Genomic DNA, 23,109 nt, shown 5'->3' with positions numbered 1-23,109 from the left:
TCTTTTGTTCATTGTAGTGTTCCTCGAGTATGCGCCTTCGTTTAAGTGTGGAGACCATGTAGTTCGCTTTTCACGAACATATCTAGAGCAACACTCGCTGAAAACAAAGTTCGCCTTTATCGACAGATTCCAATCTTCAATGACAAAAAGACTACTTTCATTTCAATTGTAATTTTATAAGCTAGTAAAAAGGTAAAAACATGAAATACAGTACCGGGACCACCCATCATTTACCCAAATTGCAACTAGTCCAGAAATCGATTTTTTTTACTTTCATCGTTGAGGCTAGCCAACACCACGAGTGACTATCAAATGATAGTGGTGGTTTCCTGTAAAACTTTGATTCCATGACGCTTGTTCGGCAGGCCGAGATGAACGTTCCATTTTTAAATTCAATTTCCTCACCAACAAATGAGCCTTTGCTACCATTCAAACGTCAAAAAAGGCAAGAAAATCTTACCATCTATTTTCACGATAAACAATATCTTTGTGCAGTTAACCTGTTTCTCAAACAAACTGCTAGCTCCTACAGCGCCAAGTCTATCTGCAGTTGTTCTTAACAGTGCTCACCGCGGATGAATACGTATGAAGGCAACTACAGGACGATACCCTAAATTCTTTTCACGTTGTGCCCAAGTTACGTCCGCGCTAAGTTTCATAGGACATACGCCTTCCTTATTTTTTAATCTATTCTTTCCTCTCGTGAGCAGCGTCTGTATCTCTTGCGCAAATCCCACTTTGCAAGTCAACAGTTGCGCACAGTGGCAAGCTACCTCAGCGGTAGCGTACGTAACTTTCAGAGTCTCGCAAAGGCGGCCACATCTTGCTGCTGCTGTTGCTAACCCCCCCCCCCCCCCCCCTTCCCCGCCGAGAATCACGAATGCGCGACGGGCCAACATCCGCATAGTTTCCAGCATCGCGGTGGTTCCGCCCCAGAGCGTGCCACAAAATCTAGCTGGCATATCAATGTCCTCGGCGGGAGATATTCACGCCTGACTTCAAACATAGCGGAGGTGCTCGCTGCTGCTGGTATTCATTGAAGTTGAAGTTGAAGCTGAAGTTGAAACTTTATTTTCGAATCAAAAAACAACGTACAAGAATATACAGCGAGAGGACCCATGGTACAAGACCGCAGGTGGGACCTCCCATGGTTATAGATTTCGATAGGCAATATAAAGAATAATATTATTGTAAGAAAATTTATGAAGCAACACTAAAAATAAATAACGAAATATATAGTAAAGAGTGCATTGCCGACAAATTTATATACAAAATAGATTACAAAAAGAGTACAAAAACACTTACGAATTCCGCGACACTAAAGATAAGAAAGAAATCACAAATTAAGAGGATTTTTTTTTAATTTCAACTAGAATAAAGAAAGTGTATTAGTTTGTTTAGTGTCGAAATTCAAAGAATTCCAAAATGTTAATATCCATGATATCCCGCTCCATTTTGATACTTTTCGCCAAATGTGTGACAGTTCTTGACCTTCGACAATTGACATCCCATCGAGACTACGGAATTCGATGCCCTTTGACTTTACAAGAAACAAATAAAAGTTATGATTTCTTATGTTTAGACTAGAAAACTACGGTCGTACAAAAAGACGGGCAAAGTGTGCCATGAAAAAAAAAACGATTTATTGACATCCTAGCCGAAATTATGAAGGAATGGGCATGGGCGGACCATGTAATTATGTGGTCAGATATCGGATTGACGTTAAAGGTACCGAACTGTACGCCAGGAGGGAGAGAGAATATCAGGTGAGAGGACGAGATCATGAAGCTTGCCGAGATATGGTGGTCGCAACTGTACCTGGTTTGTCCGGAAAGAGATGGGAAAGGCATCTGACCTGCAATGAGAGTCCTGGTTACTATAATGATGCTTAAGAGCATTTGGGAAATCTACTCTTGAAACTTTAAGACTGATCTTAGTGTGGTACAGAGAGCACTTAAAGTGAAAAATATGATCGAAAGACCACGCAGCAGCCATGCAATAGTTTTCATTATACATTGAGCTTCTCGCATGAGCTAGTGTACCTTTCGCGCCGTTCGCTTTTATTGTGCTGCCAGTGGGCATGTATTTTCACGAGTTTTTTGGGTACACTCAGCGGCGAACGGTGGCGGCAGGAGCGCGGGCTGCTCCGCCTGCAGAGCTGGTTACGAGGGACAACGGCGACGGCGACGACGACGCGAAACGCAGGAACGGGCACCATAGAGCTGTGCTCTAAAAGAGCCACAAGCGAGCGGCGCAGAGCTTGTGGCCCTTTTTTTTTTTCTTTCGAGAACTTCTCTTTGGCCAGTGGCTCTCTCGCTTCATGACATCGACAAGAATACATGGTTGGACCACCGAAAAGCTAGAAGCTAGAAGCTCTGGGAGATGCACGACTTAATGAACATAGCAGTGTACGTACGGCAACATATTTATGAAGGAAAAATTAGCGGGACGCTCAGTTAAGCGCATACGTGATACCGCGTTTATTAACATTACCTTTCCATGCCTCGAATGCTCATAACTTTTGTTTATGGTGGCTTTCCCGGAAAACAAGGCACGGCATGTCTCATTTCTTAGTTAACTGGGGTACATATGTAGTACTTATCTGACGCACATATGTCGTCGGTTTGAATCCCTAAGCGAAATGTTATGACGCCACCCTTAAGCTCCACATAGAACGATTGCGTCACCATTTTCAGTAAAAAAACCAATTCGTAATTTTCCGGCATCGTATTTCTCAGATCTGCGTTACGACGATGCCAATGTCTTTCGACCGAACGAGCAGAAAACACTTCGTGTAAAATTAGTGGAGCTAAGCTTAAAAGCCTAGCACAATATTAAACGAAAGCTAGCGGAATACACTAGTCTTAAAACACCCGAGAGGTCTAGAGCGACAGGTTCGTTTGAACGTCTTTATGGTGCATACCCGGCCTTAGTTTCTCTGCTTTGGCTCGATCGTGTTCCTCTAGGCAAGGTAGATCTAACGGATACAAACGAGAACTACAGCCCTGGTAAAATCATATACATATATTGCACGCTACAAGACAATCAAACGCACAAAATCTCCGCTGGCATGTTGACACCTCGAGCATCGTACGATGCCCTCTTTGCAGAGGCATGACGAGTCGCGTCTTGTTGGCGCTTCGTGGCCTTGCCCGAAGTAACAGCTTCTTTACGGTGGTGCTCAATGTTTCTAGCTAATCAAAGAACGTTGATGCTACATTATCGAACTGAGAGGTCATGCGAGAGTTTTCGCTCGTCGCATTCGATTTCTAGTCTTGACAATGTCTCGAGCCAACGGCATCCATGACATCAGCACGCAACAGGCAATCAAACCACTCACAGCATCAATGTCGAGGAGCTATTCTTCAACTCAGATTCAACATCGAATACAACCAGCAAGTGACTGCCCCTCCGTCGTTGTCATATCATATTAAATATTTTACCTCCACCACCACCGCCACCACAGCTTGAGGCTTAGTGCTACGTGTGTGCCACAAGATGGCCAGCTCAGTTGCCATGCCGACCGGCATGAGCTCCACTCCCTCTTTGAGCACTTGCATTCCGCCAGGAGAATCACCAATCGTAAGATGATGGATGCGGGAAAAGGAATTACGTCAGCTGAAACAGGCATTTGTGCTCAGCAGAATACTTTATGCACCATCTTCTATGAAGATAGACGCGATGGAGAAAGACTAAGTGGGGGCTTTGATGAGGCAGGCATATAAGGCGGCCCTTTGGGTACCTAACGCTAACAATGAGTCTGTCGAAAGACTGCTGAGATGAAGTGCACACAACACCATGGAAGAACTACGGGAGGTGCATGCAATTCGGTAGGTTTAAAAAAAAGGGCAGGAAGGAACCTAACCAAGAGGGTCGGCATTGGAGCTGAGGGCCCCGCCGCGGTCATTAAAGTTCAGGTGAACCGGTAAATTCGCACGGGCTTGTACATAAAGCTTTCGGCCAAGAACAGTCGCGGGAAGGCAGGAACCAGTCTTTCAAATGCTAAGTACGAGAAGTAGAGTGGAGCCGCTTATGTATAGACGTCGCAGAGTATGAGAACAAGGACGCATTTTCAGTTCTGATGGGAGACAGGCTCAGTCGAATTTGGATCAGTCAGAACCCGCTGGTCAGAAACTACAGAGGAGGCTGATAGCGCGCTAGCAATATCTAGTACTAACGCTAATGTGATTTTCAGATATTCAGTGAAATTTTGTAAGGGAAATAATATCTATCACAGCGGTGCAAGTGCTCAATCGAACCACGGACAAGGGCCTGTGGAGGAAGAAATTTTCTGGGTGCCAGCACTTTCTGGGAACCCCGGGAACGAGGCTTTACAGCGTACAGTTATAACTCACGAGGCTGATGCTTTGCCCACTTTATGCATATTTGTGACGAATAACAATCGAAGATAAGAACCCAGGAAAACAACAGAGCTTGCGAGACAGCGCGTGTACTTGTCTTCTGTGTTCTAGTGCAGTTATTCACCATGTGCAGCTGTACAGCACTCTTGTATTGTGCGATGCAAAGCATGTATAAGAACCCCAGGTGGTAGAAATATTCGGCGTTCTGCCCTACGGCATTCCTTATATATAGTCTAAATCTTCTTATAGGAATAACCTAAATAATTCAACCCCATAACAACCAAACCAATCTCTCACCCCTACCTTCGTCCCTTCCTTCACGGGGCGGGCGATGCGTCCACCCTGAAGTTAATTAGTTCTCGGACCACGTCGATATGACAGAAGCCCGGATGTGGCATTCTGCCAGCGTACTGTTATATCACGAAGTAGAGTTATTGCAGCCACGGCTGTACCGCTAGCGAATGGTCACACGAACGGATATGCGACGAATCTTCGTTAAAATCATTGGCTGAGCCTTTCGCTTTCTTTCTTTTTTTTTTTGCCTTTCAAAACATTGTATCATTGCTTCTTAGAATTTATTTTGTCGTAACTGTTCTCTCGCCTGCTACTTTGACTTTTGGTCGGTGCAAGCCTTCAGTGTATGAAGGTGGTTTGAGCTTCTGAATGGCGTAGTTCGGTGGGTGAAGATTTGATATCCCTGCTGCATTGTACGCTACGGCGTACGCAGCTCGTTTAAAAAAAAAAAAGGCGTCGCCGTAACCCAGAATTGAGAAAAATGCGTCGGGAAAAAAATACGCACGGGATTTCGAATCAAACCTGTAAACCAACTGCTTTTTGTGCAGAAATCAGGACAGGATGGTGTCATAATACAGTCTACCTTCCCATTTAGCATCCATGTGGTAGTCCAGCTGGAGGCTAATTTGAGAAAGCAATTCGAACTGCAGACATGTGCGTGTACCTCCAACTGTATGCCGTTCATTGTTGGAGCCGTCCACTGAGAAGTGGGACTGACAGGTCGCCTTTCCTTTCCTCAAAACAAACCAATTCTAATTTCGGCAAGGGCCCACTTTGCCAACATCTGTGCCAGCCTCTCAATCCTAAACCGATAAGAAAAATCGTTATACCAGACAACACCGTTGAGTGTCTTAATCGATATAAGCGGAGTTAGACCCGGTTCGCAAGCTAGAGCGCATCCCAAATCTCTTCCACTTCTGTGCAGACGACATTGCCATATGGACCATCATGGGCAATGTCGGGACCATGGGAGAAACCCTTCAATCTGGTGCGGACGCAGAAGTGGAGTGCGCAGGCCTCGCGTGCTCCTCTGCAAAGTCTGAACAATTGCTACTCCACCCAACCCAAAAAACACCCCTCCATACACGTCTACCAGTGCCAGAGGTGCAAAAGATACGCATCCTAGGCACGCTCTAACAGAGAAATGAACTCAATACGGAGACCATCTCCAAACTAACAATCGCAACATATCAAACAATCATACTATTTAGAAGAATAGCCAACAAGCACCGAGGTATGCGTGAACATGACCTGAGGTGGCTGGTGCAGGCTTTCGTGATTAGTCGGATGGTTCACTCCCTTTCCTTCCTCTACATCACCAAGACGGGGGAGGAGAAGGTAGATTCACTAATAAGACAGGCATACAAGTCAGCCTTAAAGCTCAGACAACCAGCTTCCACCACACATCTCCTCATGGGAATACAGATTACACTACAAGAACTAACTGAAGCTCGCCTCATGGCTCAGACAGACACACTCTCCTCCACAAATACAGATAAACACATTCTCGATTCGCTAAATATTTAGCTAACAGGTCCACCCCCCCCCCCCTCCACAACACCCTCGCCATCCTAACACTCCACAACACCCTCGCCATCCTAACACACATCAGGGACAAACTCATAGTTCACCCTCTGTCCGAAAACATACATCCAGTTCACAACCAGGCCAGACGCGAAGCTCGTGCCAAGACGTTACATAAAGCTCATGCAAACAACAAAAACGTGGTCTACGTGGACACGGCAGAGTGCAGCCACAGTTCGGCCTACGTCATCAGAATAGCATCAAATGACCTCAAACGCATAGCCTCGTGCTCGATCAAGAAAACAACTTCACTCGAAGCTGAAGAAGGAGCCATAGCACTTGTCATTTCCTCCTCAGCTGCCACACTCATTCTAAGTGACTCTAAAACCACAATCACGAATTTTGCACGAGGACAGATTCATTCTGCCACCCGAAAAATGTTCAATTCTTGGTACACAGAATCCAAACCAATTCAAACAGTTTGGGTGCCAGCCCACACAGGTAACCCCGTCAAAGAAGCGGCCCACTCTCCAGCTCGAGCGTACGTAAACCGATCAGGGCACACCGTAGACCAGGATACCGCTAGGGACCAGCTCGTTATCTATTATGACATTACGCTCCACTACAGGGAGCAAAGACTCCTCTATTCCCCACCACACATCTCCCTCTCGAAGGAGCAACAAACTACCTGGAGACAGATCCAGGCTCGGACATTCCCTCCACCCGCTTTGTTAGCCCTTATCCACCTAGGCCATTACAAACCCGGATGCTCGCTTTGTGAAGCTCCGAGAGGCAACTCTGGCCACATTTTATATATCTGCGGAGAATTTCAACCACCATCTCGCTTCAACCTCACGAACCTAGAGAGTTGGGAGGTCGCGGTCTCCAGCTCCGAACCGGCCTCACAACGGCAGCTGGTAGAGTGGGCTGAAAAGGTCGCCATACGTCATGGACTGTTGGCCACCACCCGGGACCAAGAGCGAAGCCAACTCTAGGATGTAACTTCTTTTAAGGCTCACCAATAAAGAGTTCACCTACCGACCTACTACGGCTTTTTTTTTTACTCTTGTTACTAGTTTAGTTTGCAGAGTTCGATAACATACGTTCTTGAACAAACACGAGAATCAGAAGTGGACATGGAAAAGTCCTAACGGGGAGACTAAAAATGAAATTGGCTTCATACTGTGTTAAATTCCTGGCGGTATGCAGGATGTAGAGCCAATCGAAATTAAGTGCCGGTGACTGTAGACTTCGCGCGCCCCCACGCAGACACTCACACGCACACGTATACATAATCGCACGCGCACACTAGCTTTTTCGCCACAAGATCAGCGTCAGCGCCAGACGAGTCAGTCTCCAGGAAGATACTGGGCTGTAAGGTGATTCTTCGCTTCGAACGTATGGGCGCCGTATATAAAATGCAAATACTACATTTTTTTTTTTACAATCCTTTGCAGAGAATCCCACGTGGCAAAACAAACATTTCATCAAGACTGCATCGAATTTATGGGGCCAGCAAAGCCGCCTGATGTGCAGATCCTAACTCGCGCCGCTCTGCAGGTCGGTTTCCTTGGCCATGTTGACCGGCGTGTTATTTAAGCATACTTACCTGGTGCTGGCAGATCGGTGCTCAGTAATACCGTCTGCCCGAGCTGAGGCTGGCCATTGCACTGCGGCTGCGCTGAAGTTCGCCACTACACCTAACTGGCGTAGATGGGGCATGTAATTTTTGGTAGTGCGGGGGGCGGCGTTCGCGCCCTCCCCGCGCCCTACGCAATCAAAAGAAAGAACACAGCGGTATCTGCGTAGCGCAAGTCATCAAGAGGGTTAAAGAGAAAGCTGGAAGCTACAGCACAGCGACAGTCTCCAGCTCCAATTACAGTGGTATACCGGAGCACATAGCAAGGCTGACGCTGGCACGAGTTTACTGAATTCCGCCTCTACAAAGTTCGTTAAAAGCTTTATCACGCCAGATAATTAAGAACGTAGTTGAATTTCAGTAAAATGCGTTGCAGGGCTAGTTGGTTATAATTGGTTTACAGGAAGGGAAAGGCGCACTATCTGTCACACTTCTTTCTGTGGACACCTACCTGAACCGCGCCGTAAGGGAAGGGATGAAGGTGGAAGTACCCGCCGGGGTGGCGCAGTGGTTACGGCGCTCGACTACTGTTCCCAAGGACGCGGGATCGAATCCCGGCCTCGGCGGCCGCTTTTCGATGGAGGCGAAAAGCAAGGTGCCCGTGTGCTGTGCGATGTCAGTGCACGTTAAAGAACCCCAGGTGGTCTAAATTTCCGGAGTTCTCCACTACGGCGTCTCTCATAGCCTAAGTCGCTTTGGGACGTTAAACCCCACAAACCAAACCAAACCGAAGGTGGAAGTCAAAGTGGATAGAGAGAAAAAGGAGCCGTAGTGGAGGACTACGGAGTAATTTCGACCACCTGGGGATCTTTAACGTGCGGTGACATCGCACAGCACACGGACGCCACTTCGTTTCGCCTCCATCGAAACGCAGCCGCCGTGGTCGGGTTCGAACCCGGGAACTTCGGCACAGTAGTCAGGCATCTTACCACTGCACCACCCCGGCGTGGCCTTTCGATAGATTGAAGCACAGATTTCTAGAAAGACATGTATGTACAATTACAGACTATTTTATTTTTCACGCATCTTCCTTCAAGAAACAGACTCTACTAACAGTTCTTGACTGTCATGAAGTTAACTTTGTGGTCGGAGAAATGAAAATAGCAATTAAGTTATCTGGAGGTTGCAGGAGGCAGCGCGTGGGCCCATAGGAACGTTGCGTGGCAAAAAAGACTAATGTACAAGCTGCACACGAGAAGAAAGAACCTTCGACTTGAAAACACTGTAGCCAGTTAGCAAGCGTCCTATCGAATTTCTGGCAGTACGTTTTAAAGGGAAATAAGGGCGGGCTCGATCCGGGCCAGGCCTTCGAAAGGCAAGGGACGATCGGCTAGAGATCCGGACTATCAAACTATCTGTATATACGAAAATCTACATCAAAATATGCTGCTTTTCTCTGTAAGTGTGTGAATTCGCGGTAAATGCACATGTTATCCTGCAGCTCGGTGTGGGCGCTCGCATTATTCATTATCTTTGCAGTGTGTGCATGTGTGGTCACGTCTTCCACTTGAGCTCTGAGGCGTGCCTTTCCTTATTGGTTCACAGGAATGGAAGGGCACAGTATTTGACACACTTTATTCTGTGGACACCTGAATCGCGCCCTAAAGGAAGGAAGGTGGAAGTGAAAGTCCACTTGAGCTCTGAAGCGTGCCTTTCATAGTTGGTTCACATGAATAGAAATGCGCGGTATCTGTCACACTTGTTTCTGTGGACGCCTGAATGGCGTCGTAAGGGAAGGAAGGAAAGCGGGAGTGAAAGCGGAGTTGGTTACGAGGGACAACTCCGACGGCGACGCCGACGCGAAACCCAGGAACGGGCGCCAGAGAGCTGCGCTCTAAAAACAAAGATGTTCTGTGCATGATTAAATAGATTATGCTCCTCTAGCGTCAGTACTGCAAGCACTGTTCATGGCTCAACTTCAGTGCCAGGCGGGTCAGGCTTCAGTAAGATGCTGGAATGTAGGGTTGTTTCGTCGTTTTGCGCGTATGGGCCACGAATATAAATTTAAAACAGTAACTGTTTTTACAATTCTTTGCAGGGAACCCCAAGAGGCAGAACAAACATTTCATCAGGGCTGCATCAAAAGTGGTGACCAGCAAAGCCGCCTGATGTGCGGATCCTAACTCGCGCCGGTCTGGAAGTCTGTTTTCCCGGCTAAATTGACCGAAGTGTTTTGTAACCATACTTACCTGGTGCTGGCAGATCGGTGCTCAGCAATACCGTCTGCCCGGGCTGAGGCTTGCCATTGCACTGCGGCTGCGCTGAAGTCCGCCACTACGCCTAACTGGCGTAGATGGGGCATACAATTTTTGGTAGTGCGGGGGGCGGCGTTCGCGCCCTCCCCGCGCCCTACGGAATCAAAAGACAGAATATAGCGGGAAGTGCACGGGTGAAAGGGGCTAAAAGCGGTTTAAAGTGACAGCAGCATATCCACGAACTGCGCGGACAACTATTAAGGGGATAGATAAATAAATAAAAATAGTAAAATAAATAAAGATGAATAGTGTGATACAAGTTTTGTGAAAGAGATAACCTTTTATTAAAATACTAGTTTTCTTTTCAACACCCTTCATACAAAAATTAAAGAGCACGTGATGCTTCTGTTAGTTGCTTAACTCACTTCTTGTTTACCCATTTTAGTCTTTGGTACTTTCAGACTTCGCGCTAATTCCTTCTTATGTCCTTTTCGGCGCTACTTCCGGTTGCGTGACATCACACTACTTCACTTCTTGTTTACCCATTTTAGTCTGGGTACTTCCAAATGTTGCGCCAATCCCTTCCTATGTCCGGCTCTATTTCCGGTTGCGTGACGTCACATCCACAACGGCACCCCTTTCTCTCCGCTTTCACTCTCACCTTCCTCCCTTCCCCTACGGCGCGGTTCAGGCGTCCACATGTGTGACAGATACTGCGCCTTTTCCTTGAACCAGTTATTCTAATTAATCACCTAATTAACTTATTGCCCTATATACTTTTTCGGACACATTATGTCACCTTTTATCGATTGACACCACTCATTACCCTCTCATCATCATCATCATCAGCCTGACTATACCCACTGCAGGGCAAAGGCCTCTCCCCTATTCCTCCAATTACCCCGATCCTGTACTACCTGCATCCACTTTACCCCTGCGAACTAACCCTGCTATGCTTTCCTTCCACTGGAATCCACCACCTGCACCATTAACCTCTACCACTTCTCAAACTGCTGCGGACACGATATTGCGGTCAGAAATCTGTGAACATAGCGAAGTACTGCTTTCGAATTAATACAGTATAAAAAATTCTAGAGGGCACTTTGGACCACTAAAGTGCGATGAGGCGAAAGCCATTGGATGGTAGAGCGGGGGAAAGCGCGGTGGATGGTAGCCTTACAACTCGTAAAAACCGGGAATCCGGGGACGGCACTACGGCACCTCTATATCCCTCTCTTCTTTCATTCCCACCTTCCTCCCTTCCTTCACAGCATTGTATACATGTGTCCGCGGAGAACTGCGACAGATACTGCGCTTTTTCTATCTCGTAAATCAATTTGAAATGCCACTGATACCTGCTGTACTAACGCCTCCTAGACATCTGGGTCTGCTTCTGTTTGCTTTGTGGTGCGGCGTTCGAGGGAGCGGCAAATGAAAGGCGTCGCACGGACATCTGGATCGGGCGCCCGCGGCGGGGTCAGCTTCGTCCATGCATGAATCGCCTGGTGACGTCATGACCAATCGTGACGGTACATGGCGCACCCCTTGTCGAACACAACCAGCATTCCATCGAACGCATCAAAGTTCACCGGCGTTTTATAATTTGTTTACAGGAAATTAAAGGCGCAGTATCTGTCAGTCTCAGAGTCCCGCTATCCTCACGGTAGACAAGGAGAATATTTTCCTCTCCATAAGCGTCTGCCTTTAACGTGCGCTGGCATCGCACAGCACACGGACGCCTCTTCGTGTGCTGTGCGATGTCAGCGCACGTTAAAGATCCCCAGGTGGTCGAAATTACTCCGTAGCCCTCCACTACGGCTCCTCTCTCTTTCCACTTTCACTCCCACCCTCCCCTCCTCCCTTACGGCGCGGTTGAGGTGTCCACAGAAAACAAGTGAGACAGCTAACGCGCCTTTCCCTTCCTATAATTAAATCAATCTACCTTCATGTCCACAAGTAGAGGAAAATCAGGGGACATCCAGCAAAAAGCAATGCATGATGTTTGATCCCGAGCTGCCAATTTGCACCTGCCCAAGCACTGCACTGGTGTCCACTATTGTGAGTTCCACTCCATGATGAACATTTCACGATCCGGAGCGTGGTGCAGTTGGTAAAGCGCTCAGCTGAGGATCCAAGGGATGGAGGTTCGATTCGCGGTGGAGACAAGATTTATTAAGGCGAAAGCCTTTAATGGCTCCTACTGTCGTGGACAAAGTGCGTCCCGCTTTTGCGGCGGCTGTCGCGTGGCGTTCCTTCGCGCGTTCAAGTGTTGGACTGCAGATGGCAGGAACGCTAGACAAGATGAGACTTCCGAAGGAAAGGCGCAGTATCTGTCACACTTTCTCCGACAAGTGTGCGTTTGATGGTACGCTATCGTTCCTGCAAAAAAAATGATGGTACGTATATCGTTCCTGATCGCCCCGCCGGGGTGGTGCAGTGGTAAGACGCCCGACTACCGGAGTACCCGGGTTCGAACCCGACCTCGGCGGCTGCGTTTCGATGGAGGCGAAACGAAAAGGCGTCCGTGTGCTGTGCGATGTCAGCGCACGTTAAAGATCCCCAGGTAGATGGAAGGAACGCATCACGCCTCGGCGCAAAAGCGGGACACACTCTGTCCACTACAGCATGAGCCATTAAAGGCTTTCGCCTTAAAAAGTTTACTCTCGCTCTCGCGGGCGTAAGGAAGGCATCGTATCTGTCACACTTGTTTCTGTGGACACTCGGGCCCATATTCTGTTTGCGTCATTGTCGTGTCATCTCCCTGACCTCGAGATAACTGATTGGTGGAAACGGTGGAACCGGATGTTCCCACTACAGAATTGGAAGTGGTGTCAACATCCCGTTCCGCTGTTTTCACCAATCAGATGTCTAAATACTAGGGAGATAGCGACACTTTTTATAATGACGCAAACTCTGAATACGGGCCCTAAAGTCCCTCTTAAGGGTCAAAAGTCAAATCGGCTTCAGACATCGGGTTTTGAGAGAGTGCGGGTAGTAGTGCTGCAGCACTAAAAAAAAAGCGCAGTATCTGTCAGATTTAAAGAATGGGAGGTTGGTGGGAGTGAAAGCGGAAAGAGGTTCCGTAGTGGTGGGCTACGCAGTAATTTCAGCGGCCTCACAGGGGCCAGTAACGTGCGCTGACATCGCACAAGACACGGCTGGATCTCCGTTAATAATAATAATAATAATTGGTTCACAGGAAGGAAAGGGCACTGTATCTGTCATACTTCTTTGGGGCATCTTTCTATAGACACCTTAAAAAAACTGATTTATTTATAGGAAAAGAAAGGCGCGGTAACTGTCTCACTTGATTTCTGTGGACACCGCAACCGCGCCGTAAGGGAAGGGAGGAAGATGGGAGTGAAAGTGGAAAGGGAGAAACAGGAGCCGTAGTGGAGGGCTACGGAGTAATTTCGACCACCTGGGGATCTTTAACGTGCGCTGACATCGCACAGCACACGACGCCTCTTCGTTTCGCCTCCATCGAAACGCAGCCGCCGAGGTCGGGTTCGAACCCGGGTACTCCGGCACAGTAGTCGGGCGTCTTACCACTGCACCACCCCGGCGGACACCTTAACCGCACTGTAAGGGAAAGGAAGAAGGTAGGAGTGAAAGTGGAAAGAGAGAAAGAGGAGCCGTAGTGGAGCGCTGCGGAGTAATTTCGATCGCCTGGGGATCTTCAAAGTGCTCTGACATGACATGGAGGTGGTAAAGGGTAGCTGACCCTGGCCCTGATGGTGCTGGGACAGGTAGGTCACCGCCGCTTGCCGTCACTGCACCCGCCACTGATTCCGTGGTGGACGACGGCTGTTGCGGCGCGCGTCTTTTTCTCCCTCTTCATTTTTCCTTTCTTCTTAATTTTTTCTTCTGTCCGCACGAGGCAGTGGAGGTGGCTCAGCTACAGAGCCAGTAGCAGGCCCGTGCATTTTCTTTTCCTTCTTCCTACAGCCACAACAACAACAATGCTGACATCACACAGCACATGGACGTTTGTTCGTTTCGCCCTTATTGAAACGCAGACGCTGTACACTTTTGGATGGACACTACGGAATCGAGGACAACCACACTTATTTAGGTCAAGGTCATGTGAAGGTCATATTTAGCGCCACAGGCGGTGTTGAGCAGGGGCGGGTGCAATGACGGCCTACAACAGATAAAAATTCGGTGGCAGGCTAGCCTCCACCGCAAGCGGCGGTGACTACCTGTCCCAGCCCCATCAGGGGAGCACAAGCCAGCTGAACTTCGCATCGTATAAAAGCATTATTGATCTGGTAGCTAAACGTCTCATAATTACTGATAAGCGTTTTGTCAACACAAGTGCTCATTGCCAACTAGGATAGAAGCTGTGGTCAGGGTGATGCCATATTGGATTTACAAGCTGCGAGTATGTGCTATTCTGAAGTTCTAAAGTGCGGCGAAATAAGGCTCTTTCTTTTCCTTCCTTTATTTTTTTTTCTTTCTTTTTGCAAAAAATCAAGCCTGAGAGTACGAGGCATGCAGGAAACCCGGTGCAAATAGAATATTCGCTGATGACCTGTTAAGGTAATTTTGGCAGAGGAGTCCAGTCAAACTATTCCATTGTATCACCACATCTAGTTTCGTTTCCGTCCATTGCTATCAATAATAATAATAATAATAATAATAATAATAATAATAATAATAATAATAATAATAATAATAATAATAATAATAATAATAATAATAATAATAATAATAATAATAATAATAATAATAATAATAATAATAATGATAACAATAATTAAATCAGTTAGCGCTGACTATCATTTTGCTCTCACCAATCGACAACGCTAAAAACAGAGCATGTCGTGATGCGATCTCGCAGGGACGTTTTGATTCGATGTCGTAGGCGGCTAAACACATCATCAGAGAACGTTGCTTTTGCATAAAGGTTGCTGTGCACGTCGCGTAAACTGTATATAATGCCCTTTCCGACTCCAAACTTGAAATGCTTGCCGACTGGAAGATGACTGAAGCGCCCATTTTCAGGGGTAGTGACGCCAGCTATAGAAAGGAGAGATAACGTGGATGGGATTACAGATTGTTCACTGAATTCTTGTTGATCTGATTATAAAGCTGCGTGCTCCACTGGTCAAGTATTGCGCCTTCAAAAGGAACTCTTTATTACGATGCTCGAGCAGCAAGTTGTGATTACTGAGCCCCACAAGTGTTCGCTAGAACACTTCATTAGCTTTTGCAGCTCAGTACAGTATTTCTGTTTTATCGATATGGCGAATGTTAAGGACGGAACAAAAGTCACTGGCTTACTGAAAGGCATGGCAAAGCACAGTCGTCGATTATGAAAAAATTATTTGTGGTGTAGCTCTGGTTAACCCTAGTTTAATTGCGAAATCAACGACGGAAGCTTCTTTTGCCTGCTAAATTATTCCCCTATCACGCCCTATCAGTGTAAGGCGCTACGTTATTGGGGACACTTAAGCTCGTCCTTTAAGGGTATGACGCGAGAGCATAAGCTATACCAGCCCACATATAAAGTCACGTTTCAACCAAGCCGTATGGACGTGCCTGCGTATCGTAGAGGTAACGAGAATTCAAACGGTTCTGGTAGGCTGATTCTGATATCACCTTCCCATATGCAAGGAGCGACCCGAGTTGGCAGCTCGTGCCCATGGGATAACAGTACCGTGAATTCAAATGTCATGGCAGGCTGATCTTTTTTATGAGGAGACCGTATAGCTACGCTTCTTCACGGCGTAGCTGCGGCCACCCGAGGTCTCGTTTTGGCTGTCATAGTATTGCCTTCGCAATAAAAAAGCACACGGGTGCTTACGGGGATGTTCCTTAAAAGTTAGTGCAAAGGAAAATTGTTAGGAAATTGTTCCCCCAGGTGAACACTGCACGAAAGGCGAGAAGAAACGTAGAACACGTGTTCTCGCCCGTGAATGATCTCGCGCCGTTCAGCCAAAAATACCTTTAACAAGTTTGAAAGCTGCTTCCGTGATGGTTGGAAGACGAGTTTATTAGCACCTGTTTGCGTATTAAACTAAAAATTAATTATGAGTAACTCAATTTAAAAAAGAAATCGAAATGTACTATCAGCAGAGAAGAACGTCGATGCTTAACTCATGTCATCGTTTAACCTGCCAGGAGAGATAAAACAAGCTCATAACACTAGAGACAATAGAAACGAAAGACACAGGGGGATTGACTCGAATTATATTAGTGCTATAGGTTCGGATGCAACTTAAGAACGGATCGTTAGATTGGTGCCCCAAGGCGTTGTTCCCACCATCACCGTCGACTTATGATTTTGAATTCCTGTTCAACCAAATTGCGTCCGCTGGTGTCACATCTCATACGCACTAATACAGATGCCAAGCGACTCATTGCGACCTCGTCAAACAATAGGCAAATGGAAGTGATTTGCGTGACATTTTTAGAGCAGAATCATTACTGAGATTTTAAGTTGTACATTGCGTTTTACATAAGTATTTTTTTATTCTTTATTTTATTCTGCTTCCAAATTAGGTGCTTTTCACTGCTTAGGGAAGCTCTCGTACGATACAACTTTCCTTTTTGCATAGTAGTGTAGCGTCCGCCCGTGTTTGAGATGAAACGATATAGTCCCAACACGAAGATTGGTGCGATGCATGTGGGAATATATTCTTCATTGTTCTTTCCGTCATTTTATAAGCGAAAATTTTTCAAAATAGTTGTGGCGCTTGCAGCGCTTGCAGTGTGCAGTGGTGCTTTTGGAATAAGTTCGAATAATGCGTTACAAGTAGCGATAAAAAGAAAAAGTAGTGAAAGTAAGGCAGGAGCAAAAATAGGTCGGAGCTGTGCCCCGAATCGGTTCAAAACGGTTCATGAGATTTGTTCCTCTAAAGGTTCAGTTCCAAGATGACAAAAAAAATTCGAATTTGGTTTGGTTCCAGGCGAAAATTCGGGTTCGGTTCTTGTTTGACACTCTGCTTAGACTATTTCTACCAATATGTGCATAACACTATGTTATAGCAATATCGCTGTTGCTTTAGAACATAAAGGTGTCCACAGGTGTGTTCTAGGTACTTCCCTATAGGTGAACACTCGAGCTCTGTTTCAGCTCCCTTGAAATGTGCGCGAGATGTGAAGCCTATCATGCCCGTGTCCGTATATAAGAGTAGGGCAGTTTCTATGGTGGCCGAGGTGTACGCTGATCACGCCTCCGAAATTGCCGTTGATGCTGGCGACTGTACCAAGGTGTAGGTGGGGAAGGCACTATTTTCTATCAATAAGAGTCCTCCGAGTGTAGGCCTTGCTTCCGCTGTTTCTGTGGCTCTTGATCAATGTTTTTGGGGAGAGGTTGCACATGTAATTTATAGCACGTGCTCATCAGGCATACTTATTCTGTAAAAAGATTAGGGTACCAAGTGTACAGGTTGTTATATATATACGTATATACAGCAGTGCACCGACAAAGGACAGAACTGGATAACATATTTATCGGTCGCTTTCACTCATACACGGACAAATTTTCAAGTATTCTTCGGAGGGCGTCGCACATACAGTTATCGCTTCGAGAAAAAAACCTACAAACATCGCACCCCCCCCCCCCCCCCCCCTGCCCCGTCTTGCTAATATCGGTCATATATTAGCTCTAGGGCAAAGGTGGCAGCCGTGCTTGCATGGGCATTTTCTTCACTTTCATGGCAACTGTGGTGGCAATCAATACGGTGGTAACGCCGCTTGATATTAGAGATTTTGATAGTGATATTAGAGATATTGATAGATATTGATAGTGGGCCACTCTTACATGGGCCAAAAACATGGCGCACTAATCTTGCTACAACGCTCGGCTGAGGTCACGTGAGTCCAGCCACTAGCATAAAGACCACCACAGGCGGCATTACTGCAGCTTTTGTCGATATCAGCGGGCTCGGAAGCGCCAGAATATTCTTTTAAGCGGATTTAAATTGCGGTAAAGACATCCGTCACCGCTGTCGCATCTCTCTCTTTTTCTGGCTGCACAGTGATGGCACCACAGCGAATGAGCATGCACGACCACCTACCCCCAAGTTACTCCCTCCTACGGGAAGGAGAGAAAGAGCAAAAATAAAAATAAAAAGGGCCCAAAAGTTATCGCGGCTTTAACAAATAAGATGTATCAGAATCATGGCCAGAAACTTGCCCAAGCCTCTAATTTGAATAAAGAAAAATGGCAGAGATGGCTGTTTTGATCCCGCTATCACGAATCGTGTTTTGGGTCAACGTTCCTAAAGCATTAAGTGCAACGGGAATCCCGGCCAGCACTCCTCTGGCTTGCAGCGACTGTCTCAATACCCGATGGAGGCCGCTGGGCGCAGCTATGTTGTTGCACGATGTTGCCGCCCACCGTGTTCTTAGCGGAAAACAATGCGCTTGAACAAACCGCAGGCCTCCCGCAGACCCGGCCAGGGCGGTCATTTAGAGTTTCCACGCCGCATATCGACATATCCGGACGCGCCCACGATTATCGAATCCACTTTGCCATGCCGCATTGTACAGCGAATCTGGACTCGGACATTCTGCAGGCTGACAGTGTCCTCAAAGCTATCCACGCTCCGGTACGGAGAAGTTACTGGGGCAGTTGTACAGCACAGGCCCCGTCATTCATATCACTACACTGCCTGCACTACACCATCAGAGATAGCGTAATTTTCCCGAGAGCACCGGACTATCCCGCCCACACCGTCGTCATGACCCGTGCCCACTCGGATAAATTTTCATTCGGTGGTGGCGATAATTTCATTAAGCTGAAGGGCAGCTCAGCCAAAGAGGGCCATGGCTAATATATATGATCTGCTGCATAAAGTGAGGTCAAAGACATTTTCCCCTCAGCCATGTCACTCCATAAAAGCAACATGACAGGCTACTAAAAATCTGTGGGTGCCTGGCCATACAGAGGGGAAGAAATGCGTACAACCCCAGCGTGCCAGGCGGATGCGAAATCCGCACGGCCACCGTAGCGTCAAAAATAAAATAAAATAAAGGATAAAGTACTTCGTGTAGACAGTGACGTCATAGGGGCTAGAAAGATCCCCTTATACTGTTGTCGTAAAATTGAAAGAAAAACATTACAAGGGTTCAACGCTGCTGAACCAAATATTGAGCGAAATCATTAGCTGAGGGTGACCGAGCGTTCTTCTTCTTCTCTTTTTCTTCTTCCTCAGTCCATATATAAAGCCCCACTTTAACCAAGCCATATGAACGTGCCTCAGTGGCCTATAGGGGTAACGTGAATGCCAGGGTTCTAGCAGGCTGATTTTGACATAACCGTCCCATGTGAAACGAGAGACCCAAGTTACCAGCTCTCGCCATCCACAAGATGCAGCTTGAATTGGTAGCCCAGCTCTCACCCTAGTGTCACGTGGGGTGTGACGTCACAGCGTTATGTTGGTAAGACATGGCTACCGGCCGCGCTACGCTGAAGGCTCGAAACCTAGTGTAGTATTGCTTTCGCAATAATACAGGAGTCTAAATAATACAAGCCACCGCATGCCAGATCAATGACAAGGGTATTTCTAGTACACTCATAGCTCTGTCCAGCCGTGAGGTCAGACCACACGACGCTAATCAGGCCCATCACGACGCCTAAACAGCTGTAGTGAGTAATACGTAAGAAATACCGAAGCGATATTGAGGGGAAATAGAAATTGGCTGGCATCTATATAGAACGCATACCGTGTTTGGTCATGAACAAAGTCTAACCAAAAATGGAGATTCCTTAATGTGAAAAGGACAATAAAAAAGATCACTGCAAACCCCAAAAAACGTATTCGATACCGTCTTTGCCCGCCCAAATGAAGATCGTTCAAATGCAGGAGCCGTCGTGAGTCACTGACTGCATCTAATGGGTATCCTAGGGGCAACGCGCTCGAACATGAGTGAGCCGGACAATTAAGGTGCGCACTCAATGCACGATTGCGGGGTCTTTGCGTAAACACGCAAGCAGGGCATCGCGTCGACGAAAGGGAGTCGGATTAAAGGCGTGCTCCCCCTCCCTCTCGGCGTGCACCGGTGAGACAGGCCAGCGGGCGGAGGAGCGATTTCACGCGGTCTTACGCAAAGCGCAGGCCGCGTTCGCACGCGGTCGATATCAGAGCGTGAAATCTGTGTCGTCATCGAGAGAACAGCAACAACGCCCTTAGCAGCCGCCTGGGCCGGTTATACAAAGCTGGCCGCTAGCGCAGACAGGTCGGCGTCCCACTGGGAGAGCCGGGCGAACACACAAACACGATGGGAAAAACGCGTGCGAAGCATCCGGGCTGGTCCAAACGAGGAAGGAAGGCCTTTCTGCATAAGGCGCACGTAATTTTAGCACTCTGTAAGCGCGCGATAGCTTCGCACACGTAAGGACGCGAATGTTTTCCTTTTGTTGTTGCTCTCATTTCCGCGATCACCATGCAGTAGGAAAAAGCATGCTTTCGGTAAGAATAAACAAAAACACTCGATAACGGACATCATAGCAGTTAAGACTATATATAACACGCAACGCGCGTAGTGTTCTTTCAGCTCAGGACCTCAGAAATACTCGTATTGGAATGCTAGACGTGGTACCATGAATAACAGAGCAGACTGCGCCAAAACAAAGTGAACAAAGGTAGCTATGCAAGCCCCCTAGCCAACGTTTCGACAAGAGGCCTTGTCTTTCAACAGGAGGACAAAGACATGCCCGCTTCTCGAAACATTGGCTAGCTGACTGGGGCTCCTCATCAGCCCTTGTTCAGATTGATTTGTCTTGTCAAGAATCCTATCTTCCCTCCTTCCCTCTAGAGAACAGACCAGGAGGCAAAAGAAAAAATAGAAAGTTGCATGCCCCTTTTCTAATTATCTTAACCCAAGCTTTTTGAAAGTCGGTCACTATTTTTGTGCTGCATAAAGAGCTCGTTTTCAGCTTTAGTGACAACGCTGGATCAGAATCAGAGTATTTTCAGGAGTAGACCTTGACTTCGCAGCCTCTCAGAGGTCGCCGTCACGTGAGCCAAGTCCGAAGCTTCGTCTAGATATATTTAGTTAACACTCTCTTTTGCCAACCTCTCTTCCGTATGCTCCCTAATTAAAACCATCCAAAAGGTGCGAGTGCGCTCACAGTTGTGAGGCACTCGAATGTATCAGTGTATTATTTAATACTTGAAGCAAAGCAGTGTGCTCAGAAAGACAAATCATAATAAGACTCACAGTAACACTCGGCCCTACTACAGACTGGACGCAACTGTGCGAAAAGCCCTTCTGTATACAGCAAGCGCATATTCATCTTACTTTAACTGCCATCATTAACTACCGATGGCGGTGACCGGGTTTCAATGGACACTTTAAGCAGAAGCAGTCGTGCACTAAAACCCCTGTGCTTGCTAAAGAAAAAAGGTCCCGGTCTCAACGAATTTTGCCGCAGCGCTGTTCTCCTAGAACGCATGCAGCATTTATAGTCTTTGGGTGCTCGACCATAGACTGAGCACACTCATAGGAAAGATGCCAACGGCATTTTCGCCCCTGATTGTACTATGTCTGCGAAAAAGATGTTCGGAGGTATCAAACCCATTTGCAATTCCTTATAGACACGACTTTAGTTTAAATTGCAGGTGTGTGTGTGTGTGTGTGTGTGTGTGTGTGTGTGTGTGTGTGTGTGTGTGTGTGTGTGTGTGTGTGTGTGTGTGTGTGTGTGTGTGTGTGTGTGTGTGTGTGTGTGTGTGTGTGTGTGTGTGTGTGTGTGTGTGTGTGTGTGTGTGTGTGTGTGTGTGTGTGTGTGTGTGTGTGTGTGTGTGTGTGTGTGTGTGTGTGTGTGTGTGTGTGTGTGTGTGTGTGTGTGTGTGTGTGTGTGTGTGTGTGTGTGTGTGTGTGTGTGTGTGTGTGTGTGTGTGTGTGTGTGTGTGTGTGTGTGTGTGTGTGTGTGTGTGTGTGTGTGTGTGTGTGTGTGTGTGTGTGTGTGTGTGTGTGTGTGTGTGTGTGTGTGTGTGTGTGTGTGTGTGTGTGTGTGTGTGTGTGTGTGTGTGTGTGTGTGTGTGTGTGTGTGTGTGTGTGTGTGTGTGTGTGTGTGTGTGTGTGTGTGTGTGTGTGTGTGTGTGTGTGTGTGTGTGTGTGTGTGTGTGTGTGTGTGTGTGTGTGTGTGTGTGTGTGTGTGTGTGTGTGTGTGTGTGTGTGTGTGTGTGTGTGTGTGTGTGTGTGTGTGATGGTGATATGGTGGCCGCGACTGGTTTGGGGCAGGGCTAATTAGCGATTAAGTCTAGAAACATTTATTCTGCAAGAACTTATCCAGACTAATGATAATAATAAGTATGATGATTCTTGTAAATTATTTGGCCATTAAAAAAACTTCTGGAAGATAGCCAAAGCTAGAGTGCGCCAACATAAGGAAATCATTTAGCATTAGTTGAGAATATCACAATTCCAATGCAGGTATGGTTCATCATTAAATCGTGTTTTCTTTTTCTTGCCTTTGTGCACGAAAATATTATTCATTAACCAACCTTAGAGCAGTCAAACCCACCCAGCTTTCATTTCTGTACCTTCTCATACAGCATCCCTACATATTATAAAGATATGCTACGCACCGGTTAAGGTCGACTCTCACTGACTCCGAGCAAGATGTACTACAAGCGACCAACTAAAATTAAGTCTGCTTCTTCGAAGCGCGAAGGGCTGGTCACAGAGTTGCCAGATGCCGCCGATCAAATAAGCAAATAGCCACCCCAGGACAAGCCCAAATAAAGCGGCGTGACTTTTACTAAGAAGCCCAAAAGAAGCGGACGATAACAAATTTTCTCATTCTTGAAAATCGTTTAATTATAGTATCCAATAATCACAGAAATACGAAGGGAAGGTGAACAAATCCCTTTATTTTGAACAGTGACGATATCCACAAGAATGAGCGAAAACACTCATGTACTTTTTAACATTGTCCCCAGGGTAGCCTACATCCTGTTCATTGCTCGTTTGCCAGTATACATGAATGAAGGTACTTGTTGGCTCCTCCAACGTATGTTTGATTTCACGGCTCAACTACAAACAGTCATCGTCGGAGGTGTTAGACTCGTCAGGAAAATCCTCCGCGTCCGCTTCGGAACCGTACATGTTTTTAGAGTTGAATGTTGTAACATATTTA

The 23,109-nt window shown here is 46.9% G+C and overlaps 1 protein-coding gene and 2 non-coding genes across 3 annotated transcripts in view; 2 read left to right on the top strand and 1 right to left on the bottom strand.

Moving 5' to 3' along the window:
* Positions 1 to 23,109, bottom strand: part of LOC146175989 (uncharacterized) — a 63,271-nt gene that overhangs the window by 24,513 nt on the left and 15,649 nt on the right. The gene's annotated exons all lie outside the window — the stretch shown is intronic.
* On the top strand, positions 7,781 to 7,945 carry LOC146175991 (U1 spliceosomal RNA). Its single transcript, XR_014701644.1, has one exon. It is a non-coding gene; the product is annotated as a U1 spliceosomal RNA (small nuclear RNA).
* On the top strand, positions 10,000 to 10,164 carry LOC146175990 (U1 spliceosomal RNA). Its single transcript, XR_014701640.1, has one exon. It is a non-coding gene; the product is annotated as a U1 spliceosomal RNA (small nuclear RNA).

This window comes from Amblyomma maculatum, chromosome 10 (genome assembly GCF_055883805.1).
Source record: "Amblyomma maculatum isolate TAMU_Amacu chromosome 10, ASM5588380v1, whole genome shotgun sequence".
NCBI lineage: Eukaryota > Metazoa > Arthropoda > Arachnida > Ixodida > Ixodidae > Amblyomma > Amblyomma maculatum.
This window is presented reverse-complemented; position numbering and strand designations above follow the sequence as displayed.